This window comes from Phocoena phocoena, chromosome 20 (genome assembly GCF_963924675.1).
Source record: "Phocoena phocoena chromosome 20, mPhoPho1.1, whole genome shotgun sequence".
NCBI lineage: Eukaryota > Metazoa > Chordata > Mammalia > Artiodactyla > Phocoenidae > Phocoena > Phocoena phocoena.
The window spans coordinates 14,067,652-14,075,786 of record NC_089238.1 but is presented as its reverse complement, the minus strand read 5'-3'; the positions used below and the strand labels follow the sequence as shown (position 1 = coordinate 14,075,786).

Sequence of the window (8,135 nt, the reverse complement as noted above, 5' to 3'; positions counted from 1 at the left end):
ATCCGCCTGCCGATGCAAGGGACACAGGTTCGTGTCCCGGTCCGGGAGGATCCCACATGCCGCGGAGCAGCTGGGCCCGTGAGCCATGGCCGCTGAGCCTGCCCGTCCGGAGCCTGTGATCCGCAATGGGAGAGGCCACAACAGTGAGAGGCCCGCGTACCAAGAAAAAAAAAAAAGTACCTATATCTAGGCACATTTTAGCAAAATTTCCAAAGAGAAATAAAAAGATAAAATACTGAAAGCTTCAAGAAAGAGTTTTAAAGTTTACTTTCATAGGAATAAGAAATCAGTTTGGGACAGAATCTGTTTGCAGCTGAACTTGGTCCTCTCCCTCTCAGACTGCAGTCAAGGTGTCAGCTGGGGCAGCAGTCATCTCAAGGCTCAAATGGGGAAGGATCTGCTTCAAAACTCACTCATATAGTTGCTGACAGAATTCGGAGTGTGAGCCTTGGTTCCTCACTGGCTGTTGGCCAGAGATCATCCTTAGATCACAGCGTGGAAACTTGCTTCATCAGAGAAAGCAGGAAGAACCAGAGTGTTGTGAGCAAGACAGAGTTACAGACTTTTATAACCTAATCTCAACAGTGAGCTCCCATCACTTTTGCCGTGTTTTATTCACTAGAAGCAAGTCACTAAATCTAACCCACACTAAAGCAAAGGATGTGAATACCTGGAAGAGGGATCAGTGGGAGCCATTTTAGAGCATCCTATCTATCGTATCTTATTACTTGCTACTCCATCTCCCATCCCCCCCCAGACAATTTTCTCATTTCTGAGCCAGAGAATACTGTTACAGGTTAATCTAGAGTCACACATATATCACCTGAAATCAGTACATGCTCTTCAGATACAAAATGGACCCTACTATAGGTTTTCACCTCTCAGGAATTCCCAGCGTGGATCTGTAAGCAGGCTCTAAATCATTTCCTTGCCCACCCCTAAAGGCCTCACAAAGCCTGGGATTTCACCACATTCTTTTTTTGTTTTGTTTTGTTTTAGAGAGTTCAGCTTTTTATTGAACGTGTAACAAAAGAGGTTTAGTCAAAGAGATCAAAGCCCATGTCAACATCAGACTCCTCAAATTCTTTCTTTGCTTCCACTTTCTCCTCCTCAGCTGGGGCAGAAGTGGTGGAGGGGGGAGGACCTCCTGCTCGTGCAGGATCAGCTGCTGGGGCAGATCCCTGAGCCCTTATATTGCAGATGAGGCTCCCAATGCCAGAGCCTTTGCAAACAAGCCTGGCCAGAAAGGTTCAACATTTACACTGGCTGCTATAATTAGGGCATTGATCTTATCCTCCATGACCGTAACCTCATCGTTGTGCAGGATGAAGGCCCAGTAGATGCAGGTGGGCTCTGAGATGGAGGCCATGGTGTGGGCGAATGCTAAGCGGGGAATGCTGGGCGCAGTGCTAGCCTCAGGGTGAAGTGAGGGCCTAAGCCTAAAGCGGCCTGCAGCTTCCTCAGAAGGACTGAGCACCTTAGCAGCAGCTGAGGCCAATCAACACTAAATCCTATTTTATCTACAGACATGGGTCTATGGAAAAGTTCAGAACTTTCCCATGTGCAAATGAAATCATCCTTTATCATCAAATTGCAGAACTGACAAGAGATGGTCAAGTATCTCTCCGAAGGGACTTTGTTTTTGCTTCACCTCTGGTCTAGACAGAAGACTGAGTACCTAGGAGATGCTGATTTCTCCAGTACACATTTGAACAGTGGTTTGAGAAAATGGGGGCACAGAGGAGGGACCTGGAGTGCATTCCTCCAAAAATAGAAGGAACTGGGGAAGTTTCAGAATAAAAAATTAAAGTCTTCACATAACCTAAAAAATGACAGAATTTAACACTGAAAACCAACTTACATGACCCATGAGTTTAGAATTGCAAGAATTAGACAGTCTTCCTTGGAATTCATCTACTCAAGAATCCTAGAATCCAGGGAAGTCTTATCTGGGAGGAGGAAAAAAATAAGGCAATGAGACCAGATTTGCCACGGAGTTCACAAAATGTCAAGGTTTTTCTCCTCCATTTTTTTCTTCCAAACCACCCTCCCCCCATATATACATTGGGAAGATAAGGTGGAGTCTAGGGACCTCTGTGCTTTCTGCAAACCCCAGGGAACCCTGATGTAAACAGATGGACTCCTAGCAGATGTTCTCCTGCATTAAAACAGAAGTGTGGGCACTTCAACAGGATTTCAACCAGTACTGCATTCTGGGATGCTGAGCTACACTTGTGACTAGACTGTTCAAACTTGCTCTTCCAGGCCAGAGGGGCCATATCATCCATATAGAACCTCCTTTAAGGTTTCTGGAGCCTGGTTGATCTTCCACATCTGAAGTGAGAAAACTGCACAGATCATGCATTCTTCTAAGCCTACATTACAACTCTCAGATTCTCATGGCTCATCACTCTCATTTAGTATCCAGACTGGGAAGGATGAAATCATGCCCACTGTATCCAGCCAAAAATGAATAAATTTTTGTCTTTTTTTCTCTTTTAGTCCTAATCATCAGACCCTGCTATGAGATTAAGAACCATCAATTAGCAGGCTTTGTTGAAGGGCCAGGTGTCCATGAGCCACACACATTAATCTACACTAGGGAGACATCGAGTCTAGTATCAAATGGCCCCATCCTTCTTCCCCTTGATTATTTAAATTGAAGTATAATACACATAAAGTATGTAAAAGACACTGATCTTAAGTATACAGCTTGATTATTTTACGTGTATAGGAGGGTGACTACCACCCAGATTGAGATACAAGGTTTTTCTAACATACAAGTTTCAGTCATGCCCCTTCCTGGTCTATACCACCTGGGTGACCAATATTCTGACTTCTATCACAATTGGTTAGTTTTACCTACTTTTGAACTTCACATAAATGAAATCAAACAGTACATACTCTTGTGACTGACTTCTTTCACTCAGCATGATACCTTTAAGACTCATCTATGTAAATGTACCAGTACTTTCTTTTTTCATATTGTTTTGTAGTTCAATTTTCTTATGCATCCTGCTAGGGCATTTTGGTTGGTAACATTTTTGGGTTAAAATAAACAAAGCTGCTATTAACATCCTTACCCATATAATTTTGTGGATAAATGTAATCATTTCTCTTGAATATATACTTAGAAGTGGCATTGGGACTTCCCTCGTGGTGCAGTAGTTAAGAATCCGCCTGCCAATGCAGGGGACACGGGTTCGATCCCTGGCCTGGGAAGATCCCACATGCTGCGGAGCAACTAAGCCCATGTGCCACAACTACTGAAGCCCATGTGTCTAGAGCCTATGCTCTGCAACAAGAGAAGTCACCACAATGAGAAGCCCACACACCACAACGAAGAATAGCCTCCACTCGCCACAACTAGAGGAAGCCAGCGCACAGCAATGAAGACCCAATGCAGCCAAAAATAAATAAATATATAAATTATATAAAAAAAGAAGTGGCATTAAGGGTCATAGGATAGTATATCTTTTTCTTGATTTCGTAGAAAAGTTAAAGATACTCTTATAAGAGCTAGTGTATTTATGCTGAATGACTTTTCTTTACCCCTTCGTGTTCCAAATACATATCTGAACAAGTCTATGTTTCCTAAGTATAACTATGTTGGATTACTGGGTAGAAAAGTACGGCTAGAAGTTCCTGAGTAATGAATGTATTGATTAAGTCTCATTGCTGTTTTTCTTCATATCTTCCTGATCTTCTAGCCATAATGTTCTTCAAAAGCTGCTGAAACATCTTATACTAATAATTTCACTTTGCATCTAACATCAGTGTAATACAAAATGTAAAAGACAAGACATGTAGCTTGCTGCATGAATCCATTCATTTCCAGAGATTCCACGAATTCAAAATAATTTTCAGCTTGCTAGAATGTCTTCCATCTGTATCTTCAGAGGTATATCATCTTAATTTAGTCTAGAGGCCTTTATCACCCCCTACTTTAGATTTATTCCTACAAGGATTACATTTTTCTTGCTCAATTATAAAGATCTGAAGGATAGCAACTACACTTTTTTTTTTTTTTTTTTTTTTTTTTTTTGCGTTACGCGGGCCTCTCAATGCTGTGGCCTCTCCCGCCGCGGAGCACAGGCTCCGGACGCGCAGGCCCAGCGGCCATGGCTCACGGGCCCAGCCGCTCCGCGGCATATGGGATCTTCCCGGACCGGGGCACGAACCCGCGTCCCCTGCATTGGCAGGCGGACTCTCAACCACTGCGCCACCAGGGAAGCCCGCAACTACACTTTTAATGCTAATCTTCAAACACTAGCCCAGGGCCTGCCATATTGTTAGCAATTACTAAATACCTGATAGTCATTCAGAAATATAACTTCTAGGGAACTGTCATTGGGAAAGAGTTATAAAATGCACAGTGATACATGCACAAGGATGTATGTCAAAGAATGATGTACAATAAGCACAAGTTAGAAACGTAAATACCTAATAAAAGATTAAATAAATTATTATCACCAGTAAGGTGATATATTATGCCATCAATAGTGATGGCATATTCCACAGATCTGTTAATTCATCATATTCCTGATGAAGTACTGAGATGGAAGGCATTAAAAAATGCATGACATTGAGAGGTGATACTCAATCATAATTTTTTTTAATGGGCTTTGTCAAACTTCTCAGATGTGAATCTCAGCTATCACAATAACTAACCATGTGCCCTTGGACAATTTAGTTTTGGGGGCCAATTTCATCATCTTACTTTAAAATGGAGATAATAATTTAGGGCTAAGTAAAATACAATGAACAGGTTTTAAACACACACAATTGAAGATGCAGAGGGAGAAAAGGGGCAGAAGAATATTTGAAAAAATATTAGCTGAAAAATGTCCCAAACTAAATCCATCAGGCCATAGTTCAAAAAAGCTGTCAAAAGGCCAAGAAGAATAAATACAAAGAACACTCTGTTGAAAAACCAAAGAAAAAGGAAATTATAAAAAGTAGTGAATGGGGCTTCCCTGGTGGTGCAGCGGCTAAGAATCCACCTGCCAATGCAGGGGACACGGGTTCAAGCCCTGATCCGGGAAGATCCCACATGCCGTGAAGCAACTAAGCTCCTGCGCCACAACTACTGAGCCTGTACTTTAGAGCCCGTGAGCCACAACTACTGAAGCCCGCGCACCTAGAGCCCATGCTCCGCCCGCACACCGCAACGAAGAGTAGCCCCCACCCACTGCAACTACAGAAAGCCGGCACGCAGCAACGAAGACCCAACGCAGCCAAAAATAAAATGTTAAAAAAAACAGTAGTAAGGAATCACTAAGCCGCTGCCATGGACTCAGCAGCCTCTCCCTCGAGCCCCCTCGCTTCCAGATGCTCGGTCCTCCGCGCCCGCTTTCTCCAGCCGCGGCCTTCCGTAGGCCGTTTCCACAGAGGAAAAGGAATTGTATCGTATGTCTGCTATCCAGAACCTCCACTCTTTCGACCCCTTTGCTGATGCAAGTAAGGGAGATGATCTGCTTCCTGCCGGCACTGAGGATTATATTGATAAAAGAATTCAACGGAGAACCGACAGGAAGACCCTTACTACAGTCCAAGGGATCGCTGATTACGATAAAAAGAAACTAGTGAGGGCATTTAGGAAGCAATTTGCCTGAAATGGTACTGTAATTGAGCTTCCAGCATATAGAGAAGTAATTCAGCTACAGGGTGAAAAGTGCAAGAACATATGCCAGTTCCTCGTAGAGATTGGACTGGCTACGGACGACCAGTTCATGGGTTTTAAGTGCGTTTGGCTCACTGAAGCTTAAGTGAGGATTTCCTTGCAATGTGTAGAATTTCCCTTCTGGCCCTTGTCACAAGTTTAAAAACCTCACAGCTTGTATAATGTAACCATCTGGGGTCTGCTTTTAACTTGGACTAGTGTAACTCCTTCATGCAATAAACTGAAAAGAGCCAAAAAAAAAAAAAAAAAAATAGTAGTGAGAAGTAACAGTAAGACTGAGAACTGACTTCTCCAAATCAACAAAACTAAAGCCATAACAATTAAGTAATCTGGGACTTCCCTGGCAGTCCAGTGGTTAAGACTGTGCTTCCACTGCAGGGGACACAGGTTCGATCCCTGGGTAGGGGAAATAAGATTCCACATGCCACGGGGTGTGGACCAAGAAAAACAAAACAAACCAAAACCAAAAAAGAAAATTAAGTGATGTCTTCAACGTGCTGTATAAATGTCAAACCAGAATTCTATACTACATAAAAACAGCCTTCAAAGAAGTGGACTGGGCACTTATTCTTGAAATAGGTTTGCCTTATCTCACTTATAATTCCACAAAACTGAATGTATTGTTCATCATATTATCCCACTCAACACTGATTTTGACGATGGAACTTACTGTACAGAAAAAGTGAATCAATGAGCTAAAATCCATGGATTCACTAGGTTTAGGTATACATCTCCTCAATTAACTGATATTATACAATGGTGGAAAGAACTACTAAAGAGTCAATTATGTTGTCAGCTAAGAGGAATACCATGTGATGTTGAGGCACTATCCTGTAAAATGTATTTACTTGAACCAGAGATCAGTACATGGTACTATTTCTCCAATAAACTTTTATACATGGATAGATTCAGGTAGCAAGGGTAGAAGGAAGTCAGACTAGATATTCTGTGGCTCACCACAAATTTTGGTTCCCATCAATATTGGGTTATGCTAATTTAGAGATCTTACTGTTATTTCGATAAAATTGAAATTCTCACTTTCCATTCCTAGCCAAAAAGAATCACAATATACAAGATAAAGACCTTTTGTACTTTTTGATACAAGCAGATGCTATCATTCGTGGAAGATGTGCCAGATAGCTGAAACTGTCACCATCCTGTGCCAGCAATAATGAGGCAGCTCCATGACACAGTCTATGGAAATCTGCTAAGGCTGTGAGCTTTGAGCAGAATCCTGACTGCCAATCTGTCCCAGGAATAACCTGCCTATGTCTTCCTCCCAGCTGGTGGACAACTTCAAATGCTATGTGTACATGGAGCCTGTCTACTACCCTGACCTTGCAGTAACTAGGAACTTGATTTAAGTGTGAAATAGAGACTCATAAAATAAACCCCCAAATATCCAGGATACAATAATTACACACACACACACACACACACACACACACACACACACACGCACATCAAGAACTAGGGAAAATCTCAAAGTGGATGACAAAACATAATCAACAGATATCAACAGGAGGTTAACACAGATATTGGAATTATCTGACATGGATTTTAAACTATGAAAACTCATCCAAGATGAATAGTCTGATAACTATTAATTAAATCCATAATTTACCAACTTCAGAAGAAGAAATCTCCAGGCCTGTATTAGGGTTCTTCAGAGAACCAGTACCAATATGATATCAAAGGAGATTTGTTTTAAGGAATTGGCTTATATGATTATGGAGGCTGAGAAATCCCACGATCTGCCATCTGCAAAATGGAGACCCAGAAAAGCCAGTGGTGTAATTCAGTCAACAGTCCAAAGGCCTGAGAATGAGAGGAGCCAATGATGTAAATAAATCCCAGTCTGAGGGCAGAAGATGAGGTGAGATGTCTCAGCTCAGAAAATAGGGGAGGGGAGAATTCTTCTTTCCTCTGCATTTTTGTTCTATTCAGGCCCTCAACGGATTGAATAATGCCCACCCACATAGAAGAGGGCAAACTCACTTTACCAAACTCACTGATTCAGATGCTGATCTCATTCGGAAACATCCTAACAGACACACCCAGAAATAATGTTTAGCTAGGTATCTGGGCAGCCTCTGATCCAGCCAAGCTGACACATAAATTTAACTATTACAAATGCACACTGTCAAATTGGCACTCATACTGCTCTCCTTAAACCATACTTAATCTCCAAATAAAAACAATAACAAGGTCATAATTTCACCTAACATGATACAGCTATTCTGGGTACAACCGAAAACTCAGTAAATTTTTCCCAGAAGAGGATGCAAAGTCCTTGGGTGATCTTTACACTTCTTCTAGGTACCCTGTAATTTAAATATGATGATGTAAAATTAACAACATTAAACACTATGATATAAAGTCAATACTTGAATACTATGATGTAAAGTTACAAGGTATGGGATTAAGAAAGAAAAGAATATAAGCATAAACA

At 41.7% G+C, this 8,135-nt stretch overlaps 2 pseudogenes; one reads left to right on the top strand and one right to left on the bottom strand.

The window, feature by feature from the left end:
- Positions 1-1,037: 1,037 nt before the first annotated feature.
- LOC136141268 (large ribosomal subunit protein P1 pseudogene) lies at positions 1,038-1,369 on the bottom strand (annotated as a pseudogene).
- A 4,042-nt stretch (positions 1,370-5,411) lies between these two features.
- Positions 5,412-5,768, top strand: LOC136140253 (eukaryotic translation initiation factor 1 pseudogene; annotated as a pseudogene).
- Positions 5,769-8,135: the final 2,367 nt, after the last annotated feature.